General features: G+C 36.6%; 1 pseudogene; it reads left to right on the forward strand.

Moving 5' to 3' along the window:
* Positions 1–655: 655 nt before the first annotated feature.
* The window catches only part of LOC149186625 (homeobox-leucine zipper protein PROTODERMAL FACTOR 2-like), a 48,720-nt pseudogene continuing 32,089 nt past the window's right edge, over positions 656–17,286 (forward strand).

Genomic DNA, 17,286 nt, shown 5'->3' on the forward strand with positions numbered 1-17,286 from the left:
TTAGATTGTCTCTAGTTGGAACAAGGTTTCCCAAAATACATCATTGGAGGAGACAAGCTATTGCAACACATTTTGGTTTTCACAATTTCTTCCACAACAATAATGGATTTTCATGTTTTTTTTGTCCTTAATGAGAAAGGCATAACATGATTTTGGAGCCACAATCTTCCCATTTTTATTTTGAATTAATTTTTCAATTTTATTATTATAAAATTTTGTTTATTCAATGTTATTTATATTTTGAGTAAATTAGAAAGTTTTATGGTTTTTTAATATTATTATTTAGATATATAAATTTTTTTTAATAATAATAATTACATTAATATTTACGCATAAAAATTCTTATTATTAATACGGAAAATAATATAGTATACTTTAAAACGACACATACATATAATCTGATTTTTAATAGTTTAATAATCATTTTGTATATAATGCATTATATTATAAAATTGTAAAAGAAATTGCAACTAAAGTCACATACAAATATTTAATAAAATATAAGTAATCGATTTAAGTTGTGTGACGTGATTAGTTAACATTTTTGACGTGATTTAAGTTGTGTGTGGCCTTTCTTCTTGCAATTGGTAGATGACACGAAAATGGAACTAACAGATTGTGCGACACACACAGCATCGATTTTGGTTGTCAAGCAATGACATTTAGTTTTGGTAGCTTGGCTATGGCTGGTGCTGTGATATTAATATAATAAGTTGAGATAAAATACCATTTTCTGGTATTTCATCCAATGACATGTCTAATGATGCAGTGGTTGATTGTCCTTAACAGATACTGAACATACATATATGGACAAGGGAAACTCCACTCCAGAGCTTTCTTTGAAGCTGGTATGTCCTGAAATTTTGAATTGTAATGAGAGTAGAAATCTTGAATTAGTCTGTTATCAATAGGACAGAGATGCTATAGGGGTATTTTTATAATAGTTAAGATGGGCATCTTTGACAGAAAAGTGGAGGTGATTCAAAAGGTAAGATGAATAGAGACCTTGGGAAGACCAAAGTAGATGGTGAATATGATACTAAGTCGGACAGCGACGATGTGATGAGGAGCCCACCAGGGGATGATCAAAATAGCAGTCAACGTGAAACGAGGAAGCTTTATCACAGACATACTCCACAAAAGCTACAGGAATTGGAGGCGTAAGTCATGAAACTACTCTTGTTTTACATGGTTTCCTTGATAAATATAATTTTGTGTTTTATGTTTGTTATGAAGTTACTCTTGCTTTGCTTCGTTTCCTAGCTAGTCTTGTGTTTGTTGTGTACAGGTTTTTCAAGGAATGTCCCCATCCTAACGAAAATCAACGTGTACAACTTAGCAAAAAGTTGCAGGTTACGCCTACCCAAATAAGGTTTTGGTTTCAAAATCGTCGCACTCAGGTTAAGGTATGCATTTTTCCAACTTTTCTGCACAATGTCATTAAGAATTATTTGCCTTTCTACTTCATTTACCTGATACTCATCTGCTAACTCTTGGATTGGTTAGACTAAACAAGAGCGTCACGAAAATGCAACTTTGAGGGAGGAGCATGAAAGACTTGTAATGGAAAATCGTTTAATGAAAGAAGCAATGACGAACTGTAGCTGTTGCCATTGTGGAGGACCTGCGACGCTCACGGAGAAATCTTTGGAAGACCAAGAACTGCGGTTGGAGAACATCAGATTAAAACATGAGGTTTGCTTCCACTGCCATTTAAACATAGTTTAGCTTTAACTCTGAGAAATTAATATTGAAGGGAATTTTCCAAATGAAATCGATGCATTTCATGTTCGAAACGGTTTCATACATTTATTAAAACTAAGCAAACTCTTATTTTTTGTTTCAGGGTATTGGTTTGAAGTTAAGCTAGGATTTTTAAACTTATATTTGTCATTTAGTTCTTCCTTTCAGTAGTAATTATTTGTTTTTCTTTCTGCTGAAATGAAATTAATCCTGCTAATGCACGAATTGGTAAGCAGAAAACTCAGAGATTGTGGAAAACCGCCTTCTCCCAACTGGTTTTGGAATTGTGATTTTTCTTGTGGGAAGTGGGCTATATGTTTATGACCGTTTTTAACGATTTGTAATTACTAACTATATGATTGAAAGACCGTGGTGTTGATTTTTGGTTTGTAAGTGGCCCAATTTGACATTCATGGAAGCATTCTATCAAACATTAAATTCTTAAAATAATTATACTGTGCTGGTGGGTTATAGAATATTATTTTCTGACAAAAATAATTGTATGTTTCTTTTTCCGATTGTGCAGTTGCAGAGAGTTGCTGCGATTGTAGAAAATCTGCCTGGAGCATCACTTTCTCCTGTACACGATACTTCTCTGAGTCTGGCAACTGGTAGTGCTGGTGTCATCAATCTTGTAAATCCCGCTTTGAATTCCCTGGACGGGCTTTCCACTGTCGATGTTGCAGGCCGACACGGAAGTCCAAGTGGGATCGACAAATCCTCAGCAAAAGAACTTGCTGTGGCATCCATGGATCAACTCATCAGAATTGCTCGACTGCAACAGCCTTTCTGGATCAAAAGTCCTCACGATGGGTCCTGGGATAAAGGAAACGCTGAACCATGACGAATATTTTCGCCAATTCCCAAGGGTCATTGGTCAGAAACAGATGGGATACGGAACCGAGGGAAGCAGAGATGCTGGCACTGTGCTTATCAATAGCATGGATCTGGTGGAGATACTTATGAATTCGGTATGTAAGAAAACAACCATCGATTGTGACAACACCATTTCATCTTCTTGCCTACTTGATCGATTTCTAACTACTGCTACTGTACACACTGTTGAACTAACTAACTGAACTTTCGTATACAATTCAGAACCGTTATTCGGAAATGTTCGCGTCAATTGTTTCCAGTGCCACGACCTTGGAGGTCTTATGCGATGGTGTAGGGGGTACCATGAACGGCAAACTCCAACTGGTATGTTAATCTTTTATTCAGATCTGAGTATTGTTACAGAGGGAAGTGAAGTGCTCTAAAATACCTAATCAGATTAGGCCTCATTATTTAATTCAAGAATATTAGATTAAAAACATTTTAGCTTTGAATTGGAAAATCAAGTATTTTCTCATTATTTAAGTCCAGGAATTTAGATTAAAAACGCTTTAGCTTTGAATTAGAAATTTAAATATTTTTACTTTTCTAAAGCTTAGTAATGGTCTCTAAAATATTTTATTTGTGAAGCGAATTATACATATTTCTTTATCGATGCATAAGGTAGAATCTCATTAGAAATACTGAATGTCATAACAGATGTATATGGAGCTCCATGTTCTCTCACCGCTTGGTCCACTTAGAGAATTCTATTTCTTAAGGTTCTGCCAGCAGCTTGGTGCAGGAGTCTGGGCCGTCGTAGATGTTTCGGCAGACAGTTTAGTGGAGAACTCAATTCCGGTGAATTGCAAGAGGCAGCCATCGGGATTAATAATTCAAGACCTCCCTGGCAATTGTTCAAATGTAATTGCTCATAACAATTATTCCATGTTATCGAATTAATATCCATGGTTCCTTGCCTACAGGTTTTCATTGCTGACTGACTCATTAACTGTTTACAACAGGTTACCTGGGTAGAGCACATCGATTATGACCATAGAGGTGTGGACTGCATGTATCAATCTGTGGTCAGCTCCGGATTGGCGTTTGGATCTCAGCGTTGGCTCTCAGCACTGCAGCACCAATGCCAACGTCTAGCTCTCGTGCAAATAAATGCAGATACGACTGGTAAACCTTGTTACCTATCAACCTTATATTCCATTACTATGAATCTATTTTCATCCAAAAATATTTATTTATATTCCATTACTATGAGTCTATCTTCATCTAAAAATGCTTATTTCTCGGATCAGCTTTCCCAGATCCCAGAGGTCGGCAAAGCTTGCTAAAACTTGCTCAGCGAATGACGAGTGATTTCTGTGCTAGTCTGAGTCCATCGGCGGTTCACAACTGGGCTAAGTTATCTGACAACGGTGATGAGGATATTCGAGTGTCCACACGGAAGAACATGGAGAACCCCGAGTTTCCTGGCCTTGTGATCTGTGCTGCCACTTCAGTCTGGCTTCCGGTTAATCATCAGAAATCATTCAATTTCCTGCAAGATCCGAAACGTCGAAGCCAGGTTTAATAACTTATTCTTCACCCAATATGTAATAGATAGAATTGATCCAGTGATTAACTTATATATAATACTAAGATAATTGCCGTTAAAAATTTGCCACCACTAACATTTCGAGATCAAATAATGCAGTGGGATATGTTCTCTACCGGTGAACCAAAGCAAGAAATAACCCGCATTGTGATGGGAGAAGATCATCGGAACAGTGTTAGCCTCCTCGCATCAAATGTAAGTGTTGGAGCTTCATGCTGCACAACATTTTTGTATATTGACTTATTCCATATATGTAGAAGTAAATGAGTAATGAGAAAGAAATATGAGTTGTCTTTCAATCAATGCCATGAATCTTTGCAATTCATGCCATGAATCTTATACCCTATTATTACTATCTCAATTTGTTTATTTCAATATTTGCAGGGTATCAATACCAGTCAGACAGCATTGACTTTACAGGATTGTTGTACAGGTTCTTCGGGGTCTATTATTGTTTATGCTCCTTTTGATATGGCTTCCATGAATGCAGTGATGCATGGAGGTGAACCTGATCATGTTTCTGTTTTGCCATCTGGCTTTGTAATTCTCCCAGATGGACTTGATACTGGAAGTAACTTCAGCAATATTCATAAAGGAGGAACTATTTTGACAGTTGCATTCCAGATATTGTTGGCCACTATGGCGACACCTAGGGCTACCATGGAAGATTTTCAAGCGGTGCAACCGTTGATCACCGGCACTGTACAGAAGATCAGATCAGCATTGATTGCGGATGTTGCTTGACAGAATCGGGCTATTTTATTCATACTGTTGCTGAATTATTTTGATGTGATTTATATTTCATGGTTTTCTTATTTATCTGTTCCAATCTTACACTACCTGCAAAACAATAACAAAGGACGGCTGATGAGGTTGTGATGGATATCGATAATGTTTAATTGAAATAGGGTATGTCATCCAGTATAAAGTTTTTGAGAAAAAGGTTCTTTAGATTCTCTGAGGCCGAGAGCATAATGAATTGCCAAAAGCAATTGGCAATCGTTGCTTCGGTTATGCATTTGGCAGTGAAGAACGCACCAAGTATATCCTTGCCAACTGGGAAAGGACAATTATACATAAAAAATCCCCTCACATTTCTAGGGTAATTAAGAACTTTTGTTCTAGGGATTGAATCAATTGTTCATGGACTTCACCACTTTGCAAGGGTTATGGTTCTGATATTAACTTAGTTTATCTACTACTGAACATTTTGGCCGGAGAAATGAAGTTTCAATCTTGAGATTATAAATGCCATTATCTGAGCTTGTCTGTGCTATGTGTTGTTTAAATTTGCATTTATTTTAAGTTTAAAGTGTCTCTGATTCAAGGTTTGGAGAATTTTGGGCATCCTTTAATTTATTTATTTTTCACTGCATTGGTTTGCTGGAGTTATTTAACATTTAAAAAGTCTTATTGTTTTTTCTAAAATCTTCAAAATATCAGAAAATTTTATGTTTATTGTTTAAAAATTATTTGATTGCTATATGTAAAATAATATTATTTATTTAGAAATTAAAAAGAGATTACATTATGAAATTTTACTATATTAATTTTCCACTGTATTGTATTGTATTATTTTTTCACTGTATTGTATTGTTTTTGAAATATATATTTCAAAAATAGCTATAGACTCTATATTTATGTATCTCTTTATGTATTGAAGGTTTCATTAAAGATGTTTTAAATGCTACATTTTTCCTAAAATTTCATATATTTAGATGGTACTATAATAAATGAACTTGTTATATGGTATTATAGTTTCAGTTTTATTTTATTTATATATTAATTGAAATCTCTAAACAATTTTATTGGGTTGGAAGTAATAGTTAATTTGAATTTTTATAAATACTTTCATTATTTTATATAAATTGAAATGTTTAAAAAATTTGAGAATTTAAAAAATATAATTTAAGAAGATAAATAATATATTGTATAATAAAAATAATAATATATTTTATTTGGAATGAATATATTGTAAAGTTTATATGAAAATTTTATTAATAGATAATATAATAGTGTATAATGTTGATATATGGCCACAGGCCTTAAAATTTAACTAGTTAACACAATAAGAATGCATATAAAAATAAGAAATAATTAATTAATAAATAAAATATTTACGGGAGAACTATTGGCCTCTCATTCCTCTCTTAACTTAATTACATACTTATATGTATCACGGGCTCACCTAGATTTATACAAGTAGATTTGAACCCAAAGTAGGTTCTAGATACTAAATAAACCTGCACGGTATCTCTCATGGTCCATAAAATCTCTCACTTAATCCCTTGTTCCTAGATAATATCCAATTAACCCAAAATTCTCTCAATTCTTCCAAAATACTCTCAAACCTTCTCCTATTTACAATAATTCTCATTCTCTCTTAAAACTATAGAAAAATACAATAAATAATTAAATCCTAACTTAGGAAAATAAATTCTTTAGTAAAAATTCAACCGTAGGTTAGATGCACTTGACTCCCTGGGTAAAAGAGAATCATGGTATCCCAACCATATGTCTTCATAAGTGGATAAAATTCCTTTTGGATCCCAAGCTTTAGTTTGTTGTTGACCATCCATTCTTTGTTTTTGTGCTTCAATGGTTGTGACTTTTAATTCGCTAGGTTTCCAAATTTTATGTTGCAACTCTCCTCCTTCTTTGTTGATGTATATTGATTAGTCAAATGTCTCATGTTGTTCTGCCCCATATTCTAATATCTTGTTTTATGTGTTTTTTCCATTAGTTTCCTTAGTTCTTCAATTTCAATATCCAATCTAATTTTCGGCTAAAATTTACTGTCACTCGCTTGGAATATGAATTCATTATATTTAACATTAAATTTCAAATTAGATTTTATATGAGATTCCGCATTTTTATTGCTTGAACATTTCTCTTTCATATCTGAAACTTTCTTAGATTCCAGTTCCAATAGCATCTTTTTTAGCAATTGTAGTTCTTCTTCACATTTCATCAGCATTTTATGATCACTTTCAGAAATCATTTCAAACTACTGGTGTTCATTCTTAAATGAAACAAAATTAATATTTTTTCCATCATTTGCAACACATCCTACATCCACACACCAATTTCCAGGTGACATAATGTATATCTTCCATCGACCATTTAGTCATCATATGCGGATCTTCTAAACGGTTTGTACCTCCCTCTATGGATGCGGATCTTCTAAACGGTTTGTACCTCCCTCTATGGGAATCAAACCCGCGTTCATATCAAAAAACTTCACTTCAGCATCATCACTATCTTCACCAAACATCGGTCCTTGTTCTCATTCACAAATGCATACATTCATCTCAATTATCTAGAGATTTTTTGCTTCCCTTAACAAAACTTTCAACTTGCACTTTTGTCTTCTTGCAATCAACTCCTTGATTGGCCCTTTAGCCATCCTCTTTATTATACATCCACTTTTATGATTATGTACTAGCTACATCAACATATTAAGTCGTTCCCTATACTGAACATTCTCTTTCTCAAATTCTTCATCATTTATGCTACTTTCTATAGTATCTATGTGCCTTTTTCTTGACTATTGCAAATGACTATCTATTGTCATATTCATTTCCTCCATCATGTTCACCATCACATACTATTCATTTAATTACAGAGAGATTTCAACCCATATTAAAATTAAGGTATCTTGAAAACTTGTTGTTGGTTCATATATACCATTCATGATTTCTTATGTGCATATACCATTTCATACATTACCATCATTACAATTGATGAATAAATAAAACTATGCATTCTCAAACCCACACATGGTTTTTTGGAACCATATATCACCCACTCAAAATGGTGTGCAACAACATACCATTTATCATTCAAAATTTATTCTAACCATATGATTTTCTCATTCCTTAACCACTTATCCTCTATCTTCATAAAAACCAGCATGCTTTAAAACATCAACTTACCTTTACCACTTACTTTCACCTTCAATACAACACCTTTACCCTTGCTATTTACTTTCACTAGTTATTCCTTCTTAAATACTAGTTTAAAGTGAGTGATATTTAAGAGTGGAGATAAATAATTTTCTTTATAAAGTTACATCTTTGAAAAATCAAAGATAATTTCCTTCACACGTAGTCTCCTTGAAGTTGGGTGCATTCTCCAATGATCGTTGGCCATAACAAGTATGATTGCATTCAGATAAAAAAAATATCCATCCATTCAGAACCAAAATCTAAGCTTACCATGAGTTCTTGATGTCTCACTCTTGGTCCTCGATTTCATGGATTTTATTAAGCTATAATCAAATTTCATGTTGTTCAATCTTGGTCAAACATTCATCAATATTTCATCCATCTTGCTGATATGTATCATCATGTTTGAGTTGAAATAACGTTGTAAGTTTTAACACTGGTTCCAGGCATTCTCTCAATGATTTATTTAGCACATATCACCCTACACTACATGGATCATGACTTTCTTCCTCTATGAAACAATAATTTAGACAACGAGTGCGCAACATTTCAATCAGCTTCTACTTGAGACAATAACATAGTGCTCATGAAGCAACAACCAAACCATAATCTTATGAAATGACTTCTCCTAGGCTAAAAAGTTTCATGGGAAGAACAAGTTCAAAGAATTGGCTCAATTTTCACTTCTTATCATTGAAAAGGAACATTGGATGCCATAATGGAATTTATAGGAATGAATGCCTTTTAGAACTGGAATGCCAATCAAATTTCTCATTCATAACCACGTAGAATATATTTTGGATATGAATTCATTACTGGTTAAAGCATACATTTCCTCCGATAGCTTTAATTCATTCAATATTTTGATATTGCATCAGCCCTAATATTTTTTTGACCATAAAAGCTTCCCTCTATCATCCACATTCATGCTATACTCTCACAACTTAGCTTCAAGCAGGCTCTATTAGCACTTGTCCACTCGCAATTATATGTGATTATATATATTATAAAAATGTGTCAAAGAAAGGAAACATCTACGTTGCAGCCTTCATTCAATGGTTTCACCATATACTACAAACAAAGTAACCAACTTGATCCACCTTTCCTACACCAACTTTATTTCCACCATTGTTTTGTTGGACATGTAAGACGACATGGAGTTGTCCTTCCTTTTGTTGCCGATGTTTTTTCTTCAAGTTCAAAGAATATAGAATGAGGCCATTTTCAGTTCTATGACACATGAGGCAAGTGGTTCGATCATATACATAGATTTTCCTTGTTCTGATACCAAAAATGATGCACATGCCATAGGGCCTACAACTTAACTAGTAAAAACACACATAATACAACTGAAAACCCACACAATAAGAATGCATATAAATATCAGAAATAACTAATTAATAAATAAAATATTTACAAGATAACTATTGGCATCTCATTCCTCTCTTTAACTCACTTACACACTTACATGCCTCATGGGCTCACCTAGATTTACACAAGTAGATCTGAACCCAAAGTAGGTTCTACATCCTAAGAAAACTCCCACAACATCTCTTATGATCCATAAAATATCTCATTTAATCCCTTATCTCTAGATAATATCCAATTAACCCACAATTCCCTCAATTCTTCCAAATTACCCTTGAACCTTCTCGTATTTACAATAATTCTCATTGTCTCCTAAAACTATAGGAAAAAACAATAAATAATTATATCCAAACATAAGAAACTAACCCATTTAATAAACATTCAACCCTAGGTTAGTGTTATGAGGAATTTTGCATCTACAAATAAATACTAATTCCCTAGTTAGGTAGTTATACCTAAAACAACAAATTTAACATGCTTATCCTTTTTCTATAGATGATAAATAAGACAAGGGAATCAAAGGACCTACTTTTTCTTTTGCTTTCCTTTTTTCTCCTTTGTATGGCTTCCGTTGCTCCTTCTCGAACTTAACTTGCTCAAAAAGTACTTGCAAGCATCAAGAGAAGACAGAGAACCAATCAAAGCGAGAGATCTATCGATCATAAGTAAATAGAATCATATACATTAACACATATAAACATCATATATCAAGATAAGCATATGGAAAATGGTGTAAATGATTTTATTAAGTAGAAGGAAGAATTACAACCATGAAGTCTGAGCAATTGTCACTCTTCCAGCTTGGGTTCCAACTAGCATCACATCAATAGCACAATGCTCTAGCAGCATAACAATACTTGCTTATAACCTCAATCCTCACACCAACAGTATCTCTTTACAAATTATCAAAGTCCAGTCCCTGATCACTTAGATGAGTGCTCAATTTATAGGAAGATAGAGGAGATTTTGTCACAAATGAGGGTATTGAATGGCCTTCCAAACTTGGGTTAGTTTCCATTGAGGAAGGGATGAGAGGATAGGAGGTTACTTAACTCATTCCCTATCCAATTTCGAACTCATAGGAGATGATAAGTGTGGGAATCTTTTAGATGGCTCTAGAAGATAAGAATATTCCTAGAACCCTATGATGATTTCGCTCAAACTCGCCCAGAGCAGGTCAAAGTGGGTCTATGTGCTTTGGAAAGCACCCTAACATGGGCCTACTTACACTGAAGTTCACTTACCGATATCCAAGGTTGTGCTGGTCCCTCAAGGAGGCATTTATGGAGGGCTTCAAGCCAAGAAACTCTCAGGGAAGGAGGCATTCAAAGTGGTGACTTATCTAGGGCATGTTGCAACTCAATTAGGGTTTGATGAGCCCTAAAGGTACTGATCTGAATGATGGGAGTGATGTTCCCAAATGGATCTGTAACAGGTGCCCCCTAAAGCATGAAGTCGAAAATAATGATATCTAGCGATATGCTTTACGATGTGATGAGGAGGTTCTGAAGTGGATGGTGACCTACATCGATTAAAATACATAATATCATGATATTTTGATTTCTTTTCATGAATTGGTGAGGGAAGGCATACCCATGCTCATCATATAAACTTTCATTACAAGTACATAGATAGTCGTCTACATATATAGACGCATGATCGGATGACCATCAATGTAAAGCCAGTGTACGGATGATTTGGTACTTTCCTGAAATCGCAGTCTGGATGGATGGAACTAGATTCGGGGTTTTCTATATTTTTCAATCATTCGATCAAGTATGAGTATAACAATGTGAATATGTGATATGAAGTCGAACATGGGAAGCCATCGTCTGATTACCAGCTAATGATGTAGGTCGTTAATAGATGCGAGAGAAATCATCAATAATGATAATGATCCTCAAGGTACTGTAGTACATTCTGCATGGTGTGAATGCATGTTTTGATGTCGAACACCATACAAAGTCTTTCCGTTGAAGGCTAGTGATGTCAACCTATCATCGGAACCATGTTTTGATGTTGAACACCATACAAAGTCTTTCCGTTGAAGGCTAGTGATGTCAAGCTATCACCGGAAGCGGGAAACTTTCCATTGATGTATGCAAGCCTCAAGTTACTGGAAGGTTGTTTCTAAGTCAACTTCTTGGATAATGTGTTGATGTCGACAATAAGCGACTCGTCAGAGGAAGGCCTTGATGTATCCCACATCAATGACATGAAGCGAGTGTAATGATTTTGGAGACGGAATTTGACTGATGACACAATGTCCAGGAATGGCGGTTATGAAAATGAAGGTTTGTGAGTATTGCAAAGGATGAATCTCAAACTAAGTGACTTCTCTTGAACATCTCGGTGACACTGAATGGATTGGTAACATCGACCCAAAAGAAAATTAATGGATAGTATGATAGACCAAGGTATTCATGAGCCTCATAAATGGGTAATTATATGGGCTCATTTTACCTCCTAACCTTGTAAAATCAACCATTCTCTTAGCTTATTGTATGATTTTTTGATTATATTTATGCTTATAGAGTGAGTTAAGTTAGTTATGATGCCATGTGGTATAATATGTGTTTAATGTAGACTATTGATGAATTTTGTGGCCAAAGTCAAGGATCCAGTGGACAAATGGCAACAATAACTCGAAGCGGCCAAAGGAGAGGACTTATAGGAGGGAATCCCCCTCATTTATTACTCCTCACTTTGAATTCCCCTTCATTCAGCTTAGAGTACAAGCAGCCAAGTCATGCATTAGCAGGCAACCGAGCAAGTGGAGGATAACTGATGATTATCTTGAGTTTTGGGAGCCAAGCCTCCCTAATTTTAAGGAAGTTATCGGTAGCTTCATTTGTATAGGTAGAGAGGCCTAGGGCCTCACTAGGGCCAGATTTTTGTTGGATTTTTGCTGCAGTTTTGCTGATGTAAACTCTGCTCAACTTCAAGCATATTATTTTTGGCAGTTTCATGTAACCTTGTTATTGTTTTGAGAATTAATATGGAATCGTTTTTGAGTTAAAACTTATTACCTCAGAGGGCTGAATCTCTTAGGTTAGGGCCCAATCCAAGTAGCCAAGATCCTCTTTACTTGTATTTGTATGTTTCATTTCAGTTTGTATAATAGGTTGTTGTAGTTGCATTTCTTTCATGGTTAAGAATAGGTTGCTTTTGATGATTCAATAGTTTGCTTCCATTTCTGCTTTCTATAGCAGGTTAAGCATTGATAAGGAAAAGATCCAAAATACTAGCAACAGTGCCTTGGCCTTTCTTCCTCCCTTTGGGACCATGATTTGAGGCAAAGGCCCTCTTGCTGCCCCAAAAACATAGATTTTCCTCATTCATAGGAATTCTAGTGTTTGCAGCTTTCAAGTTGGTTCATAGCCTAGCTTTGCTTTGCTTAAGAAATTCTTCATCATGCTCATTTCCTTATTCAAAATAGTCGTCTTTCATGCTTTACTTTCTCTCAATGGTTATCAGAATTTCCTTTCATAGATCATAGTTTACTTTGATGAAAAAACTTTTTTTTTTCTAAATGCACTTATTTCATTGCTTGCTTAATCTCATTGGTTTAATGTCAGTTGTTGAAGCAGCAGATCTCTTCTAGTAGCAGGCCAGCCTATCAGCCACTCCATCTTGCATCTGATCCATGCCCTACAGGTCGCCCAAATCTCCCCTCAATTTTGCCTTAGTTTCCTGCATTTTGCATAGAATTTCTTCCTCTCTCCTTGAGAAAATCTAATCATCTTTCTCTCTCCTAATGATTCTTGGTAGATCTTCAGTGCCCTAACACTTCATTCCAACCTCCATATACCTTTTCCACCCACTCTCACACCTCCAAAACAGTGAAAACTACTCTCTGCCTCCTCTTGTAGGCCTCCTGTAGAACGTTGTTTTTCCTCCTGTAGATTTCCTGTGTCCTCTTGTAGATTTTCCTGTAGGCTTTATTTTGAAGGCCGAGTTTGGGGAAAGCCCACAGAAGGCCACCCGATACCTCCTAGGACCCATCCACACCATCCTACATCCTCTCAAGTCCCAAAACCGCCCTCCATCGCCACCTATTCACTGCCACATTCACATACAATAAAATTACATGCATGTCAAATTCATATAAAAATATATAAAAATCCAAAAAGATGTTTTTTGCTCATTTACTTGCAGAAATAGATTAGTTAGATGTTGTTTAGTTCCTTGAGTAGGTAATGGCATTATTTTCATGGTTTTCATAGTGCTTTCTGTAAAAGTAGGATTAGTTGGTTAATTAGGATTTCCTTGGGTTTCTTAACATTTTGGTCTTCCTTTCTTCAAGTAGAATAACATATGTAGAGTAATCTCTCTTTTTCCTTTCATCACATAAGGAGCTTCTTCCGGAATCCATAGAAGTTGGCTTGAGCTCCTAGTGATATTACATCGGCTCACCAAGTGACAACCTGCAATAAGAACTAGTACTTGTGCATACAGCACCGTTGCTTCCAAGTTTGTTACGAACTATCGGGTTGATAAGAGTAAATTAGGTAGCCCAGGAGTTGCAGCATTATTGCTGCAATACTGGTGCTCAACACTTTTTGGTGCCTTTGCCGGGGAAGCATCAGAGTATTATGGGATTATTGCTTTCTTCTATTTTCTATTGCAACATTCTGCTAATAGTTTATTTCAGCAAAAGTAGACTAGTCATTTCTCTTCTTTCAAGTTCTACATTTCCTTGCTTTCCTTTTCAATTCTGCAATTTCCATTTTAGCAAAAATAGATTAGTCATTTCCCTTCTTTCAGTTCTGCATTTTCTTGCTTTCCTCTTCAATTCTATAAATTTTCATTTCAGCAAGTTCATTTCAATTAGTTGCTATTTGTTTTGTTCAATCAATTTCAGTCCTGCGGGTACTATCAGTGTGGGGAAAAAGAAACAAAAACCAACCAAAAATATTTCCTTTCATGCCTCGTAGGAGTAGAGACAATTCAAAAAAAAAAAATTCCCAACACCCCCACTGCTTCATACAGCCAACCTTCTCTCTTCTTCATGGCTATGATCAAGAAGAACCCTTAGGAGAACAACTAGACATATTGGAAGAACCTATAGGGGAAGAAGAAGAGGAAAAAATTCCTTTGAAGCCAATGGCTGAAGATAGAAATGCTAGGGGGAATGGAGAGAGAATAGAGGGTACCTTGCCCATTCTGGAGACCAATGGGGACACCAAAATGAAGAATATAAGCCTTTCTACCCTACCTCATTTCCACGGTCTTACTAAAGAAGATCCTAACACCTTTCCCATTCGGGAGACCAATGGGTATACCAAAATGAAGAATATAAGCCCTTCCGCCCTACCGCATTTCCATGGTCTTACTAAAGAAGGTACTGATAGCTTCTTGTTTGAATTTGTTGTTCTCTGTGGAACCTATGACTATGCAGAAGATGAACAAAAGTTGAAAATGTTCCCTTCTACTCTCAAGGATGCAACATTGCAATGGTTCATGGGATTACCTAGAAAGAGTGTCACAACTTGGGCTTAGATGCAGCAAGCCTTTAACAACAAGTATCGAGATTATTATAGGTCAAAAGATACTAAAGAAGAAATTTTTTTAATGACTATAGGAAGTGATGAGTCCCTTGAAGACTATAAGGAGAGGTTCCAGCTTAGTTATAAAAGGGTCGGGTGTACACTTGACCCTAAGTCTCTAAAGATGGTCCTACTCAGGGGAATTTGGGAAGATCTTATAGACACCCTCCATCTTCTGGCTGGGGGAGACATCTACCAACTATCCTATCAAGACACAAAGATTGTTTTTAGAAACCCTTCTAGAGCATCCATAAAGAAAGGTAGTGGGAGTCAACCCATAGCCAATACCTCTTCCTCTAACTCATCCTTTAATGAAGAAATTGGAAACATGTTGGAAGACTTCAAGAGTGAGATGCTGCAGACTCTTGCCATGCAAATGGATACCTTGCATATCAAAAGGAAACAAGAGGAAGCAGAGAGGGCTTTGGCCATCTTTTGCCCTAGATGCACCAGGAGGCATCCTAGGAATGAGTGCCCATTGAACTCTATAGAGGTTTGTTCAGTTTGTGAAGAAAATCATTCTACAGATAAGTGCCTTTCATTGCCCGGACTTAAAGTTGTATATCAAGGGGCTGAGGGAGTCACTGAACAATTCTATTACATAAACCAAAGAAGGCCGCATGGACTTAGACCATACCATCAGTGGATGCAAGGGAAATCCCAGGCATACTACAACCCAACCCAGTCACTTCCATACCTTCTTGGGGTCCCCTTGCTCATCTGTCCTAGTCCAAACCTCCTCCTTGGTCCTTCACATCTCAATATCATGCCCAACCAGCCAAACATTCATTTCAATCCTATTCTCAGCCACCACCTCAGTGGAATTCACCTCATCAGGGGTGGAGGCTGCAATACAAATCTCTTCCCACTCTCTTGCCTCCACCACCTACCCAACCGCAACCGTTACCTCTTACTCCACCAAAGCAACCCCAAATTCCCACACAGCCGAATCTGAACCCAAACAACCGACAAGATCAACAAGTGTATAGTGGGGAGCCATCGTGCCCAACTTATGTTGTGTAGATTCAGGAAATTAAATTATGATCTGGGAGAGTTCTCCAAGATAGTCAGCCTCCACCCAAGGAAGTTGAGGAAGAGAAAGAGGAAAGTGAACCTAAAGCAATTCCACCCTTTCCTGAAAGATTATCCGTGACAGTTCATCCTACCCCAGAAGAAACTAAACTCCTGGGGGAATTAAAACATTTATGTGTGAAGATACCACTTCTCCAAGCCATAAAAGATGTGCCTATCTAAAATAGGTTGATCAAATATAAGTGCTTCAGCCATCCAAGAAGGCGCAAGGGAGATGCCCCAACCATCAATGTCATAGGGAGACTGTCTGACATGATGTTGGTGTAGGTAATATGTCCAAAATATTTAGACCCTGGAAGCCAAATAGTTGATGTCCACATCAATGACACCATGATCCCACACACTTTGATTGATCTAGGAGATGCCATTAATGTGATGAAAAATGACACAATGCTCAAACTCAACCTTCAGGGTTCCTTGAGGAAGACCACAATCGTGCTACAGTTAGCAGACCACTCCACCATGACCCCTGAGGGGATTGTGGAAGATGTGATGGTCGCCATTGATTCTTGGGAGTACCCTGCTGATTTCTTAGTTCTCCAGCCAAAGGCAAAGCTCACTGGGTATCCTCTCATTCTGGGAAGACCCTGGTTGGATACCATCGATGCCTACATTAGCGATCGAACTGGGAACATGACCATAAAGAATGGGCATATGTCCAAGAAGTTAATCCTATATCCTCCTGCCCAACCCTTGTTATAACATGATCTACCTCTCTGGTTGGAGGAGGAAGATGAGGATGAAGTTCATTTTGCACCGCTTTCTACATTAGGAATTGCCATGGTCCGGGGGGGGACAACAAGATGAGGATGATATGATTGATAGTCTTATTCAGAATCCACCTCCCAGTGTGTCACCCTTAGAGGACATAGTAAGAGAAACCCAAAACAACTCCTCAACTGATCTATGTGCAGCTGACTCCACTTCTCTCCATGTTAAGAATATAGAGTTCGGTCCAGAAGGAACCTTGAAAATCAATCCATCCCTATCCACTTCCCAGGAGAAGGAACTGTGTAGCCTGCTGAGAAAGCACTTAGATGCCTTCACCTGGAGTTATAAGGAGATGAAGGGAGTGCACCCTTCAGTCTATACTCATCATATATACATCAAGGAGGGTTGAAAACTAGTTAGGCAGCCTCAAAGGAGGATGAATCCAACACTT

Source organism: Pinus tabuliformis, chromosome 3_1 (genome assembly GCF_031772625.1).
Source record: "Pinus tabuliformis cultivar Carrire ecotype Pingquan chromosome 3_1, CPIR1, whole genome shotgun sequence".
Lineage (NCBI taxonomy): Eukaryota > Viridiplantae > Streptophyta > Pinopsida > Pinales > Pinaceae > Pinus > Pinus tabuliformis.